The following is a 22,755-nucleotide window of genomic DNA, read 5'->3' on the forward strand; positions in this document are numbered from 1 at the left end:
AATATATCTTCCTGCTGCCAAATATTTTAACTTACCCTTCCACTCCCTTGTTGATGCATACATCCTGGGCTTCCTCCATTGTCACAACAACGCCACACAAAAAACTGGAGGAACAACACCTCATGTTCCACCTCGGGAGCTAACAGCCCAATGGCCTCAAAATAGAATTTAACAGTTTCAAAACCTACTCTCCCCCCCCTCTCCCCTCCCCTCCCCTCCCCTCCCCCACCATAATCCCCTGTCCAACCCTCCCTCTCACTGCCACCTCGTTGACCTGACACAACCTGTCTATATTCTTTCCCACCTATCTGCCCCACCCGTCCGACTGACCAATCTCTACTCCCCTCTACCTGCATCTACCTATCACCATTCCAACTACTTTACCCCAGCTCCAACTCCCATTTATTTCTGAACTCCCGTCCCCTTCCCAGTCCTGACGAAGGATGCAAATGCGAAACATTAACTTTCCTGCTTCTCTGATGCTGCCTGACCTGTGTTCCTCCAGCTCCACACTGTATTGACTCTGCAGTTCTTGCTATCTCCGAAATTCATAGCTGACCTTGGAGAAACCTTACAGCAAGGGAGCAGCTAAGTGGCTTTTTCTACAGGTGGTGAAGGATGCTGGTACAATTACAACATTTAAAAGGTATCTGGATGCGTATATGAATTGGAAGGGTTTAAAGGGATTTGGGCCAAATAGTGGCAAATGGGAACACACTTATTTAGGATATCTGGTCGGCATACATGAATTGGACCGAAGGGTCTGGTTCCATGCTTTATATCTCTATGACTATATGCTGTGTATCTCTATGTCCTTGCTCCCAAACAAAGCTTTTCACTATACTTTGGTACACGTGACTAGAATAAATCAAATCAAAACCTGGCAGCCTAAAAGCAGAAATAACAGACCAAGGATACTAAAGTAGGCATTTCGGTCTGAGATGACGAGAAATTTCTTAACTCAGAGTGGAGAGAATGTGGAGTATTTTGCCACAGAAAGTGGTTGAGGCCAAAATATTGAATGCTTTCAAGGTGATAGATACAGTTCCTAGGGCTAAAGGGATCAAAGGATATCAGACGGAAGTGGGAAAAGGGTGCCGAGTTTGATGATCAGACTTGATCGTATTAAATAGCAGAGTAGGCTCAAAGGGCAAAATGGCCTATATTCCTGCTCCTATTTCCTACGTTTCTATTCGGCTTAGGTATCTACTCAGCCTATGTTTCTCTGATCAAAAAGAAAGTTATGTAGACAAAAATCACTTTCCAGCTGTTGGTTCGTGACCGAGTAGATTTCAAGACTTTGATTGTTGCAAGCTGGTTAGCACAGTTTTAAGGTATCTAATCTTAACTAAATACTGCTTAATTATCATCGTATAATAAGCAGTACAGTGTTCTACACTCAAGTCAAGAGTGGTAGGAGCTGCCAGCCTTCTCTCCAATTGCACACCACTCTGGAAAAGAATCCATTACAACTATATCTACTGTTGCTGTGGAAAAACATATTTCTGATAAAAAGAAGTGAGCCTTCAGTAAAGACAGACCACAGAGAAATTGAAGACCAACACAATATTCAGTATATTCAATTCTTAACACCATAATTAGGAATAGATTATTTTAACACACATGCAACACTTAAATAAGGCCTGCAGAGCTATACTTGGTCTTAAAAACTAAATAAAATCACTTTGATGCTATGAAAGTTATTTTTGTATAATGTCATAAAATGAAATTCTTGAACTTTCGATCACAGCAACAGCTTTGCCAGCACCACTGACCTGCCAAATGAATCCATATACTTTCTTATTAAATTTTAAAATTGCATACCTGAGCAACAAGATTCACGGCAAAGCTTTCTCAAAAGCTGGAGTTCCATAACTTCCAAGTACTCCAGGCTATAGCAAGTTAAGACGGCCTTTCAAGCAAGTTAAAGAATGCCCGGAATTCACTGTACCTGGTGTGATATTTTGTTTATTCTATGAGCTCGCCCAGCCAAAGTGCCTCTTCAAAATCAATTCTGGATTTGGTCGTGCATAAATATATACTTATATTTGGCTTGCTTGTGAGAGTTATCATTACAGCAGTAACAGTAGCAATCATGGAGAGGTTTTAAATTCACACAAGATTAGAGGATTATATTCACACACACACACACTTTTGTACATTAACTTTATGCTCATGTGAAACCTATAACTTTATCTCTCCTTAAAGAGTTAAATTAAGTTCATAAACACACAGTCTTTTACTTATTCCTTCCCACTAGCAAGGCTAAATATTTTTCAATACATAAAAGCTTACATTCTTCTCTAGCTCCTGGGTTACATCCAAATTTTGACATTTTGGAGAACTAGCATTCCAGTGAACCAGCGATGGAAGAATTCAATTGGTTTAGGCTTGAATGCATCTATAACATCTAATGGCATGCATGACTTTCACTCACCAGTCCTTAACTGTTCAGGCACTGCAATCAGTACCCTGAGATCAGTGGGACCTTTTAAAAACTCAACTAAAGTAACTTCCAAACAGTAAAAGTAATTACGATTGTGAGCTTTAAACAATGCTAAATAAAAATCAATGAATAAAACAAATATTTGCTGCAGACAGAGCACATATTTCCCATTTGTAAGGGATAGTTGGAGTAGGTCTCACAAAAATCAGATACGGAAAGAAACAATGAAACCACAAAGGCCTAATAAAATAAAAACACACCAAATTTCCTCATAAGTTAGAGAGTTCCTTTGTTTTTAAGCTGGGAAGTCATTCACCCCTAAAGGTCTGCAAGTGGAATTTTCCAGTCATGTCTCAGACTGAGCTAATTTATAAATTTTCATACTTTCATAAAACTGAGTACAGAACCCTCCCAAAAGAAGGGACTTACACTCAAACTTACATTGCTACAATTTTTTCAAGGCACTCCTTCTCAAAGTGCAGAACTAATTAAGTGTATATGCTGTAGCTTAAACACAAAAATGTTCAAATGACCAACAGAAAACAAATATTTATTAGTAATCAGAGTAATTTTCCATAAAACATTAGCTGGTTACCGTACTGTATAAAATTCTGAAAACACTCAACCGCAGTGTTGGACCAATAAAATCTTGTTTGGCTGAGAAATGAAAGCTGCCAGCATAGAAAAGTGAGGAGAAAAAAAGTCTAACTGGTCCATCAAGCCTGTCCCACACTATACCTATTCTATTCTATAACGGCCAGATCATCATTGCTAAACATATCTTCCTCCTTCCTCCATTCTTAGCGTCTAAGTAATCTCCTGGGAGAAAAAAACAGAAAAGTAAAAGCTCAAGTTCAATAAGAAAAAGTTCAAAAACAGTTTAAGTTAGTGAACTCGACTGTTCAAATTTTGGTCAGTAGGTTTATAGCTTTCTTTATTTCATCACTCAGCTAACATATCTACAGTAAAATTTAACACGATTCCAAATGTACAAATACAGATACTAATCTCACTCCTTGAGGTAGTGAAATTGCTGTCAGATTTTTCAAATGCCAAAATTATAATTACACTTTGTCTTTTTTTCCTCTCTCTCAACTCAATCTGTTTCCTTTTCATACCTGTCTTTAATTTGAATTCACCCACTCAATTTCACCCTCCTTCACAGACATTCCTTTGTTTACTTCTCAATCCTTTTGTCTCATTGGTTAAGAAACACTTTGTCCCATTCTTCACCGAGATGCTCTTTTACTTTTGCTATACTGTTGTCAACTAGTACTTCCAGCAAACTTACAGGGCAAATAAATTTTGAGCACAAGTGTCCAGGAACAAGTCTGCTTTTCTTCAAAATCAATTTCAGCCTTGACAAAAATGATACAAGGTTAACACTGGCATAAAACTCAAACAACTTTGCACTGACACAATAATGCGTGAGTCAGTAGCTGAGGCGGAATCTGGATGATGAAATAAATCATTGATTCTTTTCTAAAGTACATTACTGTGTAAGACATTAAGCCTGTTTCAATTAGGCATGCTTAACATTGTGTAAAAGGTATAGAGTTTGAGAAAACACAGAACAGAAACTACAGTTCACAGATTAGGGGATGAAGCACTTCTCTCGCTGAGTGAACTCATGGGCAAGCATAAAATATATCCATTGTAATCCATTGAAAAAGTACTCCTATTGTACTATGTACAAGAAGGGGAAATATGTTCTGTCTCAAATTATACTGACATAAGACTATGAGAAACATGCTCACGATGTCATCACTGCATCATAGCGTGTGACCTGAGGGTCTAAAGGCCTGATTTGATGAGGGATCATTTGATGCATAACACACAAAGAGAAGAGTGCTGCTCAGTGTAATTTAAAATGTTTAATGTTAGCCTAGGTCTTTCTGTAGCCATGAAAGTAATGCTTGAACCTGTTTCTTCATTATTCATTCACGGGTTGAGGGCATTGCTGGCTAAGCAGCATTTATTGTCCATTCCAAATTGCCCAGAGGGCAGTTCAGAATCAACCCCATTGCTGTGGGTCTGGAGTCACAAGTAGACCAGACCATGTAAGGACGGCAGCTTCCTTCCCTCAAGGGCATTAGTGAACTAGATGGATTTTCCAACAATTGACAATCAACACAGTCATCATGAGACTCTTAATTCCACATATTTATTGAATTCAAATTCCACCATCTGCCTTGGCAGGATTCACACCCGGGTCCCCAGAACATTGTACGGATCTCTGGATTAACAGTCCAGCGATAATACCAGGAGGCCATCACCTCCCCAAACCTCCCCAGGTTACTGGACCCAAAACATTAACTCCGATTTCCCTTCTCACAGGCTGCTCGAGCTACTGGACTTTTCCAGCAACTTCTGTTTTGGTCCAAGATATCCATGCCCAGTTTCTTGTGCTGTGCAGGATAACATAGGCTTTGCTACATCAGGTAAAACACCCACCTGAAGGCAAAAGCCACGCCATGATATCTGCAGTGGCCATCTGCACAGGACTCTAATATCTTAGTGACAGATATTTGGAAACCCAATTGAAGACCAACCACACAACAGAATTGGACAACTGAGAATTCAGACAAAATAACAGTTTCCCAACCTTCAGCAGCATCAGATCCTCATAGTGCAGACAGTGTGAGACCCATTGTTACCAAGGTGGTACATTAATTTCTTTTTGATTTGAATGCAAGTTATTTCAAGATATAAACTGCCACACTTAAAAATACTAATGTTACAAATAAATCCAAAAATGTTGCATACCTATCCTGAAGCACACAGTACTTTACCCCTCACCCTTTCTAAAAATAAAAATGATAGGCTTTTTATCTAGTTTTAAGAAAGGCAGTTAAATAGTTCTGAAATCACAGCTTCACAGAACTCCTAAAAAAAAATCCAGCTTAACAACACTAAAAGCTTGTTCTACATTAAAAAGGCATATCTGGGCCCACGTCAGCATATGAATTTCAGTGTCAATCTAATGTCAAGTATAGACCATACGTCTCAAAGCAAACAGCAGGTCCCTTCAGCCGTTTACAACATGTAAGGTCCAAATTATTATCCTCAGCCCACACTTGCTAAACTCTCAAAACTGTGTCCAACATTAGATATGATTCTGTGGTTGTACAATATTACCTGAATATTTATGAAAAGGTAAGGAATTATGCTGACAATCAATTTCAGGATTAATTGGCTTGCATTATGCACATGTGTTATAGAACTCATGTACGTTAACATAGAAAGCCTTGCTCTGTACCAACAGAAACAGCATGTACACACACACAGCCTGTTTCAACTCAATAAAAATAGGTGACATCCACTCACTGTTTCATTTCTCAGGACAATTCCCTGAGCAACCAACCAATCGAACTGGTTTAAAATCTAAACAATACATGGCAGTTAACTATCAATCACCATGAGTGATTTACTCTCCGTGGCAACACCTCTACCATTCAGAGTCCACTTGCCAACCAATCAATTCTCTCCCTTAATGCAGTATAAATTCTGATTTTTCATCTGAACTGTGAGAGATATTCTGGTGAATTGCCCTGATGAAGGCAAAACAAAACACTCTGACAAAATGTGTCCTTTCACCATAATATCAAAGCAGGTGTCATCAAGCAGACGCTAAACACACATGTGCAGGAAATGTTTTCAAAGGTAAAGTCACACAAATGATCAAGAAAATGGTACAAAACCAGCAGTAAGGATAGCGTTACGAAGGTGCAGATACACGGAGATTCAGAGTCATGTAAAGATAAAGCAAATTTCAGAAGATGCAACATGTCACTGGTAAAAGGTGATCAGAAGCTTTTATGGTATTAAATTATGTCTTGAAAAGGCAGGACAGCACACACAGGTAAAATTAATATGGGAACTGTGCCAACATATTCCAATTATGCATTGTGAAGAGCATGTACATCAACAAGTGGCATTCCTCACAACAATCAGTGACAGACAGATGTCACTCGTGGATCTCCAGTTTCGAGCAATGGCAGAATCACACAGGACTGCAAATATACAAACTAATCTTCTACATGATCAATACAATGAGTAACAATCTACCAACAGGCACAGATCTCATTACAAGTACAATCCCTGAGATTCAAACCACATCCAGTGGAAGGAACAGATCACAGTTGACACAACTGAAACAGTCAACAATCTCAAACACATCAAATACACACTCAGGGCAAGCTTCAAGTAGAATTGAGGTGACGGTCTAGTGGTATTATCCCTGGGCTGTTAATCAAATTCCGCCATGACAGATGGTGGAATTTGAATTCAATCAATATCTGGATGAATCCATTGTTGATTGTTGGAAAAACTCATCTTGTTCACTATTGTCCTTTAGAGAAGGAAATCTGCCATCCTTATCTGGTCTGGCCTAAATGTGACTCCAGACCCACAGCAATGTGGTTGACTCTTAAATGTCTTCTGGGCAATAAATTCTACCAGTGATGCAAACACCCCTTGAATGAATAATGAAAAAAAAAACTGAACCAGACAAATTGAATTGGTTCAATTTAGAAGGGTGATCACTGCACAGATTTGTGTAGCATTCTGAATAAATATGGCTCCCTAAGGAAATGCCAACGTACGAGTTTGTGCACCTTTTGATTGATAGATGCCCAAACAAAAGACTGGTGTAGGAAGAATTGAATTCTACATTTTCCAGACCAAGATCACTTTCCCAAGCCAGGCGCAAAGTACGGATGCTGGTCTGTCCGCTTAACAGAGGGATCACAACATGTCAGTTGCCATTTGGATGAGATGGTTTCTGATTAACAACTGAGCAACAGTTAGCTAAAACATGTTTTAGCAATACAGATAGAATTCAGTATATAGCTGACTATATTTACATAGCTGACAGTATTGCTATGGCTAAGGCACAGGCAGTAAACATTTACATTTATTGACAACTGCAGCATGTCAACGAAGATTAACATTTAACAAGCTAGTGCTGGGTTAATGACAGCTAAATTGGTGTGTCCATTTACATTGCTCATGGAGTCTGTCACAATACAGGCAAGATTGTGAATGTTAAACAACTGCTGACCCCACGGAATAACGTGAATCTGCAACATTGTCTCATTTTAAAAATTTCCTCTAGCTGCATATTTCCAACTTTACCAAGTATCTCCAGAGATTTGATCAAGAAAGACGATCCTCTGTGCAAAGACAGCTTCCATTGTGTTTTCAAATCTCTCAAGTAGATTCCATCAGCAATATCTTTATACTGCAATATCACAAACCCAGAAAAGTCATGACACTTGAAGTGGATGCATTGTAAAAAGGCTGAGGCATGTGTCTGTTACAAGACAAATGTATTTAGATTAATTGTGACATGTATATAAACCACAGTTAAAAGTGTTTTGTCAGGTGCAAAATACAAAGTGCCACTATGATCCGGGGCGATTTTGAAACAATAAATATAACCTAAGATCTAACTGCAATAGAGTTAATCTTTCCCTCCTCTTGTTACCCACCGCTACCCTTCCGTTCGCTGCTTGACATCAGCCTGGTTCTCGGTAACAGGCTCTGGGCTCTCAGTTACAGGCCTGCCTCCACAGTCAGCATCACATCTGCAATCAACATGTCCGAGCTGGAGCCATAGGCCTGGTCTCATACCTCCTGCTGCCCTGTCGATGCTCCTTCAGAGGCTGCCACTGGTCTTTGGTTGGGGTCCTGGCTCTAGCCGCCTCCAAGGCTGACGCTGGAGCCTCTGCGAACTCAGCACCAGAGCCAGAGCTGGCCAGCTTTTGGCTTGAAATTCCAGTTATCTGCACAAGCCAGCCACTCCAATAGAGTGCAAGACGTTAACACTAGTTGTTGGCATCATGAGGTTTCTCACATACTCACTTAGCAAGAAATTTACCATTGAAACAGATCATAAACATTAGAAATGAAATGCTGAAAACCACTTACAGGTGTATGCCACATCCGTAGCATTTATTTATCAAGGTGCAAGGATTTTAAGTGAGATGTGAGCCAGTAACGACGATGATTACATTTGAAGCTGAGCAAATTACCCAAACTACACAAAAACAAGATATTCCACTTGATTTAAACTAGGGTGATGAATGCTCAAGGCCAACCTGTTATAGTTTCAAATAATGGTCTGGTAATTTTAAAATACCACCTGTGGCACACACAATGTAGGATTCGAAGCAAAAAACCTGAATGAGAATTGATTTGATAATAGTCTTACGTCTGTAGTCAACAAGGTTTTGGAAAGAATTCTGAGGGATAGGATTTATGACTATTTGGAAAGGCATAGCATGATTAAAGGGAGTCAGAATGGCTTTGTGAGGGGCAGGTCATGCCTTACAAATCTTATTGAGTTCTTTGAGGAGTTCACGAGACAGGTTGACAAGGTTCGAGCAGTGGATGTGGTGCACATGGACTTCAGCAAGGCATTTGATAAGGTTCCCCAGGGCAGGCTCATTCATAAAGTCAGAAGGTATAGGATACAGGGTGATTCGGCTGTCTGGATTCAGAATTGGTTGGCTGACAGGAGGCAGAGAGTGGTTGTTGATGGTAAGTATTCTGCCTGGAGGTCAGTGCTGAGTGGTGTCCCACAGGGCTCTGTCTTGGGCCTCTGCTCTTCGTAATTTTTATAAATGACTTGGATGAGGAGGTTGAGGGGTGGGTTAGTATGTTTGCTGATGACACAAAGGTTGGAGGTGTCATTGATAGTATCGAGGGCTACTGCAGGCTTCAGCGAGACACTGATAGTATGCAGAGCTGGACTGAGAAATGGCAGATAGAGATCAACCTGGATAACTGCAAAGTGACGCATTTTGGAAGGTCGAACTTAAATGCTGAATATAGGATTAAAGGCAGGATTCTCGGCAGTGTGGAGGAACAGCGGGATCTTGCTGTTCAAGTGCATAGCTCCCTCAAAGTTGCCACCCAAGTGGATAAGGTTGTTAAGAAAGCATATGGTGTTTTGGCTTTCATTAACAGGGGGATCAAGTTTAAGAGCCGCGAGGTTATGCTGCAGCTCTACAAAACCCTGGTGAGACCACACTTGGAATACTGTGTCCAGTTCTGGTCGCCCTATTATAGGAAAGATGTGGAGGCTTGGGAGAGGGTGCAAAGGAGGTTTACCAGGATGCTGCCTGGACTGAGCTCAGACTTTTCTCTTTGGAAAGAAGGAGGAAGAGAGGTGACCTGATCGAGGTGTACAAGGTAATGAGAGGCATGGATAGAGTCGATAGCCAGAGACTTTTTCCCAGGGGAGGACTGACTGCCACAAGGGGTCATAGTTTTAAGGTGTTAGGAGGAAGGTATAGAGAGAAGTCAGAGGGAAGTTGTTCACCCAGAGAGTTGTGAGCGCATGGAATACTTTGCCAGTGGTAGTCGTGGAAGCAGAGTCATTAGTGACAGTTAAGTGACTGCTGGACATGCACATGGGCAGCAGTGAATTGAGGGGAATGTAGGTTAGGTTATTTTGTTTTTGGATTAGGATTAATCCACGGCACAACATCGTGGGCCGAAGGGCCTATACTGTGTGTACTTTTCTATGTTCTATATATATATCACATGATAGAGTTAGAGGTCTGCAGAACAGTAAAAAGTCCTTGGGCCCATCAGTCTGCGCCAGTCAATAACAAGCTCCAAACTATGTTTGTTTACATTTGACTTCCAATCTCGGCAAAGTGTTTAACCATTCTGAGACAATGGATTTTTTTTCAAAAACAAGGGAGACTGAAGGAGATACATGATGAGTGAATAGGTAGAGAACAATCAAAACTACATCAAGCAAGAGATTTCGAATTAGAAATCCAAACACAAGTATTTGGATACCAGCTAAAATTTCACGGTATGTAAACAGTCCCCATCATGTAAAATCATGGCTACATTGGTATGGAACAAAATTCAGGAAAGGACTCTGATGTGCTTACCCACTTAGCAACTCACTTCACTCTTTACTGTCCTCTAAGTTATTCTCAAAATGCTGAGAAAAAGCCTTAAAATAAAAATAAAAACAAAGGTTTCATTACAGTTGCATCAAAGCTCTAGAACCCCTATCCAACAGCAATGAGGATATATTTACATGATACATTCAATACAGGTTCTAGAAAGGGTTTATACAACCTTCAAAGCACTGGGGATAGACGATAAATTCAGGCCTTGCTATTGAAGTCCAAAACCCATAAACAAGCTTGCTGTATGAAAGATTACCTTCTATAAATGGGGAATCAAAACAAAAATCAGTTTCTCCAGTTCCAAGCATTAACCGCCACTTTGGAACATAGCTTCTCCAAATCATCATTCCCAAAGCATTTTTAACCCTTTTACTTGAATAAAATGCTCAGAAGAGATTTATTATTGCACAAAAATAACATTTTTTTTGTAATCTTTTGCAAACGGGATATAGAGGACCGAAGATGAAAAAGGACTTTGAGAAAATAAGACTACAAACAGTCAAAAAAAAGCTGAATTAGGGTCAATACAGCTGACCAAACAATTGCTGCAATATACTACATTGGTTGCTTGCCAATTTCTTTTGTGGCTTTGCTATAAATAAATGGTGTATTAAAAAAGAGTTGGACAGGGTTCAGTGGGCCAAAGCAAGCCATGCTTTGGATAATCATTTTATATCAGTGACATGACAGTAGGTGGCACAAACTAAAATTTACTGCCCTAACGTAGCTAAATAATAAAACAATTGCAATTTGTAAGGCCAAATAATTTTTATATTTGAAAGCCAAGCAAGTTGCAGATTGCAGTCAGCAGTCTTTTAAAATTCAGGAAATTCCATCAAGTGTTAGCATTTTCAACCAAGCCTACTGCATCAAAAGCAGCATTTCAAGACCAGTATTAAGTATGGCAATTTTTTCATACATTATAAGCTCTCATGGGACTTACTACTGTGCATCATGCAGACTTCACAAAACACTGCATTGAGAGTACATGACCTCTTTATGGAGCCCCCTTCTAACTAACTATTTAATAGGATTAAAAACTGAAAGAACTGCGGATGCTGTAAATCAGGAGCAAAAACAGAAGTTGCTGGATTGGCTCATCTGGTCTGGCTGCATCTGTCAAGAACAGTTCTGAGGAAGGGTCAACAGACCCAAAATGTTAACTCTGATTTTTTTCCTTCAATTGCAATTATCTTGACACATTTACAATGGACTTGTTTTCTGGTTTGAGGTCTTAGTTTCTAAACTTATCAAGTATGTACATGAATGTAATTCAACATCAACATTAAAATATAAGGGTTGATGAGGCTACTTTTAAAAAGAAAATAGGATTATGCTGCATTAGGGCCTTACAAATGAAAATAAACTCCAAAAGGTTATCAGTTATATTCAGTAACAAAACCACAATTCGTGAATAATTTCTGCACTATTTGCAGTTTCCCCATGTCATTGATCAAAGCAATATGGCTAGACTGAATAATACCTATTAATTTTGGTCTCCAGGTAATTGTACCTGTTGTTGAGACAATCAGGTGTTGTTAACTTCAGGTTTCAGGCTTTGCCTGGCTTTCTCTATTTCTTTGGATTGCATTGCACCTGTAAGAAGTTAGAAATGTGAAATCTGAAGCATGACAAGTCCAGATCTTGAACTGGAGACACTATTTTATAACCACACTCCTATAAAACAGTTTACCCAGAAAATCAATCATCAGACTAATAATACAGGATCACTGAATAATTTCAGTTTTATTTTCATGCTGTGATATTGCAGAATTTTTTTAATCAAAGACTGAATTTTACATAACCCTGATTTTTCTGTGAAAGTCCTAAATGATTTTTGTAGGTCTCAGCAATAGCTTACTCACTTCGGAATCAGGTGGTTGTGGATTCAGGCAAAATTTGAGATAGTTGAACACGAAATCAAGGCTGACACTTCAGTCCAGTATTAATGGTGAGCTACATTGTCAGATGTGATGTTTTTGGATAAATAAGTAAATTGGTAATTCAGATCCCTCTATCCCATGCATACTTTCTGCAACTGTGCCCTACATTAAAATAATGATAACCACAGACACTGCAATCAGGAAGGCTAACAAATGTTGACCCTTTTTTGAAAGGAGGTTGAACTATAAGATTAAGGAAGTCTTACTGCAACTGTACAAGGTGCTGGTGACACCGCATCTGAAGTACTGTGAGCAGCTTTGGTTTCCTTTTTTAAGGGAAGTTACAACTCATTGGAGACAGTTCAGAGAAGGTCCACTTGGAAGATCCCTGGTACAAACGGGTTGTCTTATGAGCTAAACAGGTTGGGTCCCTACCCACTGGAGTTTAGATGAATGAGAAGTGATCCATTGAAATATATAGGACTCTTAAGGGGCTTGAAAGGGTAAAAAGCTGAGAAGATGTTTCCCCTCATGAGAAAGTCTATCACCAAAGGACAGGAACTCAGGATTAAGAGCATCAATTTAAGACTAAGGTTAAAGGAACAGAGGTTTGAGTGACTTTGGAACACCATGCCACAGAGAGCTGTGGGGCAGAGTTCTTTTGCATTTTTAAGTCTGAGCTAGACAGATTCTTAATCAGCTGGAGAATCAAAGGCTACAGGGAAAGGACGGTAAAGTGGACATGAGGAATGTCAGATCAACCACAATCCAACTGAATGGCAGAACTTGCTCAAGGGGCTGAATGGCTTACTTCTTTTCTTTTTTTTTAAATAAGGTCTTATCAAGACTTTATTAACTATGAGGTGTTTTGGATTTGCACCTCAAAAACCCAAGTCTTTTTCTTCCCACTTATTTATGCTTTACTTCATGCATTTAACTATTTATCTATTAGCTTATATAGTCCACAATGCACAGCATAATGCTCTACCTGATATAACAGGCTGAGGCTCGATATCTCCACTTGTATTTTGGATCCTCGTGTCTGACAATATTGGACAGAACAGTTGGTAGATCTTCCAGTACTGGTTTGTAAGCAAATTCTCTAGCAACTCTGAATTGCATTTATGGCTGATTGTGCTTTAGTTCAATAAATAAATATTATCACAGTTTCATTGACGAAGATTCTACCCCCGCACCCTGATGTCTACATATTTGAAATACCTAAGGAAAAAATTGCTTTCAACAACATTACTTGGAATGAAAAAAAATCTCAGCAAAATTTCTATTTCAGAATGAAACAGAGTGTACACACTGGGGCAGGGTTTGTAAACTACATTCTCGTTCTTTCTGCCAGTCTCACAACTGACACAATCATAGCAGAAAATGCAACTCTTCTGACAGATGGGTCGCTAAAGCATTTCCTTTGATGAAAACATACTAACATTATCAGGTTATTATACCAATGTATAATACAGCACTCACTAGGAAATGATGTGTGACCAGCTCAGCCTCTGAACATGTGTTAACAAATACAATTAATGATCCCACCACTGGGGTATAATTCTGTTCTGAAACAGCACAAATAGCAGCTAGTGGATTCATACACACTGACTAATTTGCCTTTTCATTGAAGTCATATACAAAACAATCTTTCCCAAAAGGAAGAAAGCCCCTTAGGAGGCAGGTCTACAACCTGAAATACGCAGTCACTATTCCCTTGCATTTTTCTGTGAGTATACTGCTGAGAAGCACTTTAGGATACCTTCCTATGTGAAGGGCATTAACATGCAGGTTGTTATGGCTGGAATTGTTGATGCAATTGAGTCAGTTTAGTTATCACATATTCCGGCTTTAATGGGACACAGTCCTAGTTTAGCAGCAAAATTGAAGTGTTGTGAAGGATGAATTTCCCGGTTATATAGTACTGGTTGTTTTTGTCTTTTTGACAAGAATAATAGTATGGCTGATGAACAGGTCGTAGACATAAAGAAACCAGCAGATTTTGTCATTGAATTCTTACAGATATTGTAAATTATGAAAAAACTTTCCCCCCACCCCAAGTTTTTTGGCAGCATGATATTTCAAGTGTAATGGCAGTTTACTCAGTGAGATGGAATACATGCTGTATTATAAGGATACGAACACGGTGTCATGCAAAACACATAATATTGAGCTGTGAAACAGCCAAGGTACATCTTTCCAAGACTACAAGGTGTAATTGCTGATACATAAATAGTGGATTCTTATAGCGGTCAAGTAAGAGACTGCTGTCAAGTAAACGTGAGATGAATTTATACAGATGTCAATTAAGAGATTGCAGACAGACTGACTATTGCTGTGTATTCCTGGAGAGTTCCTTTGAAAAGTAAAAGCGAAAGTCAAGTGCACACTAAGTGCAACAGGAAGGAATGTACAATTTTTAACAATTGGACCATTGCCAAGCAAAAGTCAGTGCTTTAGGAAACTAAAGGAGCAAAAAAAATTGGCAAAATGTGAAATGATGAGGATTTTCACACGGACATGTCAGATAGTTTAACAAAAAACCTGACATTTTGTTTACATTTTGTGTTGACGCATCGAACAAGCTTCTTAAAATACGTCTCAAACGAATCTCGTTTAGGTATGTATATATGACCATCACCTTATATATTAACAGTTTTATCCAACCACAAACTCCTACTGTGTGAGTGAAGTTCAAAATCAGTGACCTGCTCAGAGGCCTTGGTTATTTTATTCTGAAATATACAATCTTTCAGCTCAATAGATGGCTATTCAGCCCATTACAGTTTGAAGGAGCTATCCAATTAGTTCCTCACTACTTCCAATGACCCTGAAGCTGGTTTCATAAGCTATACAAGTGAGCTGTTGGTTGATGTATATTCCCTCCTTCACCAACCATCTCAAGGTGACAGCTTCTGCAAACTGCTCCAGTTGAAGATTCTTGGCACAATTCGCCAAACACTACCCTGACATGTTCATCTACCTTCAGCTAAGTTTTTTTTCTACTGCAACATGAAGACACTTATTCTTACAACAGTCATTCATACAAAACAATCCATTTGTCAAACTGTGACGAATCTTGTGAACAAGACAAATAGGAAACCAGGTCACAGAAGTGACACCTCAATGTTTTAATTTCTTTAGTGGAATGAAAGATTTAAAAAACTCTCATGGTCAACCAGCAAGCAGGTGACAATTCAACATTTTCAAAGTCAAAAATAAATTTCTCTGTTAAGTGCTGGGGGATTTAGCTTATAAAATGACAAAGTTCTGTTAACAGTTATACAGTATCAAGACCATTCTTCCAAATTCTGTTCTCCATTCTAAAAAAACACACCGAATTTTGCCCTTCCCTGAAAAGCTGCACAAATCTCACACTTGCTAATCAAAAACAAGTTTTTATTTGTTTCATCTTAAACTTCTCACCCATCTCTCTGAAAGGATGCAGCAGTGGTATTGCGGTAACGTAGTCCTAGGCTAATACCCAGGGGACATGGGTTCAAATCCCACCATGCCATCTATATCTGGTTGGCCCACGTGTCTCCAGGCTCACAGTAACAGAGTTGACTTAACTGCCATCCGGCATGCTTGGGTGTTTCATTCAGTTCAGCCAGTGATGCTCACATTCCAGGAAAGAATAAGTTTTTAAAAATACACTCTCAGCAGGGTACCACTCCACTTGCACCCATACCTCACTGTATTTCCAGGGGGAGACCAGCAACCCAAATTACTTTCAAACCATACATGCACTTTTCTTCAAGTAATACCGAATGGTGACCATCAACAGGAGATTTGAAGGGTAGTTGACATCCAAAGTTGAAAGGCACTAAGGACAATTGCAGCCCACCAGCCGAGATTAGCTAAAGTGTTTGGGGTAGAGGAACTGAGATACCTTGACAATATGTACACAAATGATTGAAAGCAGTAAGATCCAGATCTGATTTTTGAATAGTAAGCATACAGTGTGGAATGCCTCTTATTCCTCAATGATGTCCCTTTGCAAGACACTTAGGAGAATTCTACTGTCAGTGATAATACTGCTGGATCTTGTATCTCCAACTTTGAAAGAAAATGAATTCATGGTTAAAAAGTTCATCAGACAGATAGAACCGCAAATGGTACAAGACTACTGTAAACCATGAATAATCCCTTCGTGTTTCTGTTTCACAGGAATGGAGCTATGCGCTCAGATTACTAGAATGGGGCTTGATCCCACAATCTTCTCACTCAGACGCAAACATATTACAAGCATGCCATAGTTTACAAAGTTGGAAAATCAATTCTCGGGCACTTTAAAAGATGACCTTAAAACCATTTTCTATATCCTCAAAAATTAAATATCTTCAAATTCCTTCTGGTAAATACCATATTGGATAGAATGTTAATTCTAACCAAGTGTGCATACCGTTTGTCTTACATTTATGAATTTCAAAAACAGCAGTTTTAACAATTTAGTATAAGCAGAAAGTGGTGGGCTGTTTGGATCACCACTAACAGTCATTAGAAGAAAATAATTAAGTGATTAAAGTCCCAAGAGTAATTACAAGGCACACTATAAATACATACCAACAGATGACTTACAAAACTAAACTTTCACTCAAATCATTCTTTGAATTCCTTAATTAGGTTACAACTTTTATAATCAATCCCCTGCATCTGCTAGGCTATGTATAACAGGTCTTATCATGAAATAAGGCCTGTAATATTGCAATAGGCATAATGCCAAGGGATAAGATGAAATTTTGAAATTCCAAAGCACGGTCAACAATAATGCAGGGGCTTGCATTTGTGTTTCCTCAACAGGGTGAATTCCAAATCTTTATTGTGGCAGTATGACAAGGTAAAGGGAAAGAACAACCATCCGCATAGAATGGGGAAGGAAAAATCAAAGACCAAGGATACTCTCATATACCTCTTATAAACGAGACATACATTGGAATGCTTTTGCGGCCAAAGACTAGTAAATCCCCTGGACCTAATGAGATACATCCTAGGATATTAAAAGAAGCAACTACAGATTCTGAAAAGGTGCCAGAGAATGGAAACTGCCAATGTAACATCTTTGTTTGAAAAGGGAAGTAAACAAAATAAAAGGTAAATATAGGCCAGTTAGCCTCTCTGTTTTTAGGAAACTGTTTTACAAGACACAAAAAATTTTTCGGGAACTTGACAGATTAGGTACAGAAATGTATTCCTTGACACAGAGTCTAGGATGAGGAGGCATAATCTCAGACTAAGGTTTGCCAATTTGGGACAGATAAGTAGAGAAACTTCTTCACTCAGAGGGTAGTAAATCTGTCAATTCTTTACTGCAGGGGGCTAGAGAGATTGAGCCATTAAGTATCTTCAAGGCTGAAATATGTTTTTAAACCAGTGAGGGAATTAAGGTTTTGGGGAAGAGGCAGGAAAGTGGAGCTGAAGCTTATCAGGCCAGCCAGGATCTCACTGGGTGGTGGAGCAAACTCCATGGATTGAATGGCCTACTTTTGCTCTTACATCTTAATAGTTTTATTAATAGTGGTCTCCCACATGAATTCACATTTGAGGAACTGAGCTAAGTTGAAAAGCCTGTGCCAACTACAACCACTTGACTCTCCTTGAAAATGTGCCTTAAAACCTATCACCTTGATCTAAGCTTGCTTAGCTATCTTAAAATTTGGCAAGGATCATGTGAAGAGCCTTGAGACATTTCATGATGCTAAAAGGTACCATACAAATGAAAGCTATTGTTGGAGTTGTCGGACAGAATGCATAAAGGGAAAATACACGCTTATAACAAATAAGAAAAAAAATGGTCTGTTATGAATACAGCAACTTACATTTATCCAGAATCCTTCACTAAACCTCTATCTTACCATACTTTCAAGATGCTTCACAAGATCTACTAAAGGTAGACTTCGACCAAGTCTATTTGTTACTATTGTCTCATTTTTGCTTCAGTCATCTTACGACATTATAGATGCAAAATAAGCACCTACAACTGAAGTACACCAACTCAATTCCATGCCTTGCAAAAGAGTTCAAACATTAGAGCAATAATTTAGCTGATCTAGGAAATGAAGTGTTTCCAGTTCCTATGTGAATGCAACCCAGCAGAAGGTTAGTGTTTTTGCCAAAGGTGTTAAGAATGGGTAAGCATAAAGCTAAATTTAACATTGCCCATCTAAATGGGCAACAATGACCTATGTTTTTACCACCTCCATTATCTTGACAATTGACATTAGGTATGGGCATGTTATACGATACTATGGAAGATGTTGGCAAATAATCATGTTCTGTATTGCAATCTAAATTCTCTGAAGCACAAAACACAGGTATATTATGCAGTTCTAGGTAAACTACATTCACCTTGTGCAAAATGGTAGCAAACCTTTGACTGCTGAAGAGTCAGAAACTCTGTTTTGCTCTCCACAGATGCTGTCAAACCTGCTGAGTTTCTCCAGCATTCTGTGATTGCTTCAGATTTCCAGCATACGCTCTAATTGCATTTTTTGTGTGCAAGGTAGTAATGTCTACCAAAATGCAATTGGAGAGAGAAAATTTGTAAAGGCCAGATGGTAAGTATTTTGATTGTATCATTCTGAAAATTACATATCCACTATCATTTAGTCTATGCAGCTTGCAATACAAGTGTCAACATGTGCCAAGTGAAGTTCAGCCACAGCCTGGCAAGTGATTGTACATGCATTTCAGCCAAAATAAACAGTTGCAAAAATCATTACAGAGACAGCAGGAACTGCAGATGCTGGAGAATCTGAGATAACACGGTGTGAAGCTGGATGAACACAGCAGGCCAAGCAGCATCAGAGGAGCAGGAAAGTTGACATTTCGGGTCGAGACCCTTCTTCTGTCTCCTCCCCCACTTCCCCCCCACCCCACCATGAAGAAGGGTCTTGACCCGAAACGTCAACTTTCCTGCTCGGCCTGCTGTATTCATCCAGCTTCACACTGTGTTATCTCAGTTGCAAAAATCAGCTGACGAGAGACCAGGGCCTATCCACACACAGAGCAGAAGATATTCTAATCAGTCTCAAATAGCAGAAGAACCACCACCATGCAATGCAAAAATATGAAACGTAACTGAATCAAGAACAGTCACAGGTTTCAGAGAAGTAAGGCAGTCGACCATTTTATCTATTACAATTTTCTACACAACAAAATGTCTCAACCTTACAGTGTGGAAACAGGCCCTTCGGCCCAACAACTCCACACCGCCCCTTGAAGCATCCCACCCAGACCCATCCCCCTATAACCCACACACCCCTGAACACTATGGGCAATTTAGCATGGCCAATCCACCTAGCCTGCGTATCTTTGGACTGCGGGAGGAAACAGGAGCACCCGGAGGAAACCCACGCAGACACAGGGAGAATGTGCAAACTCCACACAGACAGTCACGCGAGGCTGGAATCGAATGCAGGTCCCTGGCGCTGTGAGGCTGCAGTGCTAACCACTGAGCCACCGTGCTGCCCTTCCACCGCTGACTGTGACTCATTTTTAGAGATAATGGGAACTGCAGATGCTGGAGATTCCAAGATAATAAAATGTGAGGCTGGATGAACACAGCAGGCCCAGCAGCATCTCAGGAGCACAAAAGCTGACGTTTCGGGCCTAGACCCTTCATCAGAGAGGGGGATGGGGGGAGAGAGGGGGAGGCGGACCGAAGATGGAGAGTAAAGAAGATAGGTGGAGAGAGTGTAGGTGGGGAGGTAGGGAGGGGATAGGTCAGTCCAGGGAAGACGGACAGGTCAAGGAGGTGGGATGAGGTTAGTAGGTAGCGGGGGGTGCGGCTTGGGGTGGGAGGAAGGGATGGGTGAGAGGAAGAACCGGTTAGGGAGGCAGAGACAGGTTGGACTGGTTTTGGGATGCAGTGGGTGGGGGGGAAGAGCTGGGCTGGTTGTGTGGTGCAGTGGGGGGAGGGGACGAACTGGGCTGGTTGAGGGATGCAGTAGGGGAAGGGGAGATTTTGAAACTGGTGAAGTCCACATTGATACCATATGGCTGCAGGGTTCCCAGGCGGAATATGAGTTGCTGTTCCTGCAACCTTCGGGTGGCATCATTGTGGCAGTGCAGGAGGCCCATGATGGACATGTCATCAAGAGAATGGGAGGGGGAGTGGAAATGGTTGGCGACTGGGAGGTGCAGTTGTTTTTTGCGAACTGAGCGGAGGTGTTCTGCAAAGCGGTCCCCAAGCCTCCGCTTGGTTTCCCCAATGTAGAGGAAGCCGCACCGGGTACAGTGGATGCAGTATACCACATTGGCAGATGTGCAGGTGAACCTCTGCTTGATGTGGAATGTCATCTTGGGGCCTGGGATGGGGGTGAGGGAGGAGGTGTGGGGACAAGTGTAGCATTTCCTGCGGTTGCAGGGGAAGGTGCCGGGTGTGGTGGGGTTGGAGGGCAGTGTGGAGCGAACAAGGGAGTCACGGAGAGAGTGGTCTCTCCGGAAAGCAGACAGGGGAGGGGATGGAAAAATGTCTTGGGTGGTGGGGTCGGATTGTAAATGGCGGAAGTGTCGGAGGATAATGCGTTGTATCCGGAGGTTGGTAGGGTGGTGTGTGAGAACGAGGGGGATCCTCTTGGGGCGGTTGTGGCGGGGGCGGGGTGTGAGGGATGTGTCGCGGGAAATGCGGGAGACGCGGTCAAGGGCGTTCTCGATCACCGTGGGGGGAAAGTTGCGGTCCTTAAAGAACTTGGACATCTGGGATGTGCGGGAGTGGAATGTCTTGTCGTGGGAGCAGATGCGGCGGAGGCGGAGGAATTGGGAATAGGGGATGGAATTTTTGCAGGAGGGTGGGTGGGAGGAGGTGTATTCTAGGTAGCTGTGGGAGCCGGTGGGCTTGAAATGGACATCAGTTACAAGCTGGTTGCCTGAGATGGAGACTGAGAGGTCCAGGAAGGTGAGGGATGTGCTGGAGATGGCAACCAGCAACACCACCCTACCAACCTCCGGATACAACGCATTATCCTCCGACACTTCCGCCATTTACAATCCGACCCCACCACCCAAGACATTTTTCCATCCCCTCCCCTGTCTGCTTTCCGGAGAGACCACTCTCTTCGTGACTCCCTTGTTCGCTCCACACTGCCCTCCAACCCCACCACACCCGGCACCTTCCCCTGCAACCGCAGGAAATGCTACACTTGTCCCCACACCTCCTCCCTCACCCCCATCCCAGGCCCCAAGATGACATTCCACATCAAGCAGAGGTTCACCTGCACATCTGCCAATGTGGTATACTGCATCCACTGTACCCGGTGCGGCTTCCTCTACATTGGGGAAACCAAGCGGAGGCTTGGGGACCGCTTTGCAGAACACCTCCGCTCAGTTCGCAAAAAACAACTGCACCTCCCAGTCGCCAACCATTTCCACTCCCCCTCCCATTCTCTTGATGACATGTCCATCATGGGCCTCCTGCACTGCCACAATGATGCCACCCGAAGGTTGCAGGAACAGCAACTCATATTCCGCCTGGGAACCCTGCAGCCATATGGTATCAATGTGGACTTCACCAGTTTCAAAATCTCCCCTTCCCCTACTGCATCCCTCAACCAGCCCAGTTCGTCCCCTCCCCCCACTGCACCACACAACCAGCCCAGCTCTTCCCCCCCACCCACTGCATCCCAAAACCAGTCCAACCTGTCTCTGCCTCCCTAACCGGTTCTTCCTCTCACCCATCCCTTCCTCCCACCCCAAGCCGCACCCCCCGCTACCTACTAACCTCATCCCACCTCCTTGACCTGTCCGTCTTCCCTGGACTGACCTATCCCCTCCCTACCTCCCCACCTACACTCTCTCCACCTATCTTCTTTACTCTCCATCTTCGGTCCACCTCCCCCTCTCTCCCTATTTATTCCAGTTCCCTCCCCCCATCCCCCTCTCTGATGAAGGGTCTAGGCCCGAAACGTCAGCTTTTGTGCTCCTGAGATGCTGCTTGGCCTGCTGTGTTCATCCAGCCTCACATTTTATTATCTTGTGACTCATTTTTAGATGGTTTCCAAATAAAGTCCAAAATACAAGTGTATGTTTTGTAGTCTTCAAAAATGAAATAACAAAAGTCCTGAAATCTGCGAAACAACAAATGAATAAGTGCCAACTGACTCAGGAAATCATGCCTTCAAACATAATGAAGGAACAGATTTTTTAAAAAGAATCAGTACTGGGTAAATCAAGTTACATCATATGAAATTCAAGTAATCCTCCAAGCCAAGAAGCAACAAATCAAAACAACTATGCTCATAAAACTTGTATCTAATAACACAGATGTATTAAACACATGAGTGTTTAATCATGCCTGTGTTTATTATGGTCATTCTTCTAAGGTGCACAGTTAATTATTGACAGAGTTACTGCAGTGCAAATTCAAATTTCTGTCAACATTATACGATTTAGGTGAAGAAAGTTATCCAACAAATGTAATGTTTCCAACTAAATCAAGCAAAACCTCTGGTTTATCTTTAGCACAACAAAAATAACCAAACACTGAATA

The 22,755-nt window shown here is 41.2% G+C and overlaps 1 protein-coding gene across 8 annotated transcripts in view; it reads right to left on the bottom strand.

The window, feature by feature from the left end:
• The window catches only part of frs2a (fibroblast growth factor receptor substrate 2a), a 103,461-nt gene that overhangs the window by 76,525 nt on the left and 4,181 nt on the right, over window positions 1-22,755 (bottom strand). For 2 of the 8 annotated variants that reach the window (XM_048549234.2, XM_059652491.1), the window contains exon 1: window positions 2,296-2,315. The exons of 3 other annotated variants lie outside the window; for them this stretch is intronic. The gene's annotated coding sequence lies outside the window, so the exon portion shown is untranslated. Of the gene's footprint in view, window positions 1-1,824; window positions 1,931-2,295; window positions 2,316-2,437; window positions 2,457-22,755 lie in introns of those variants that run through there. 3 more of the 8 variants (XM_059652494.1, XM_059652493.1, XM_048549233.2) reach the window with 3 other exon arrangements.

Source organism: Stegostoma tigrinum, chromosome 18 (assembly GCF_030684315.1).
Source record: "Stegostoma tigrinum isolate sSteTig4 chromosome 18, sSteTig4.hap1, whole genome shotgun sequence".
Taxonomy (NCBI): domain Eukaryota; kingdom Metazoa; phylum Chordata; class Chondrichthyes; order Orectolobiformes; family Stegostomatidae; genus Stegostoma; species Stegostoma tigrinum.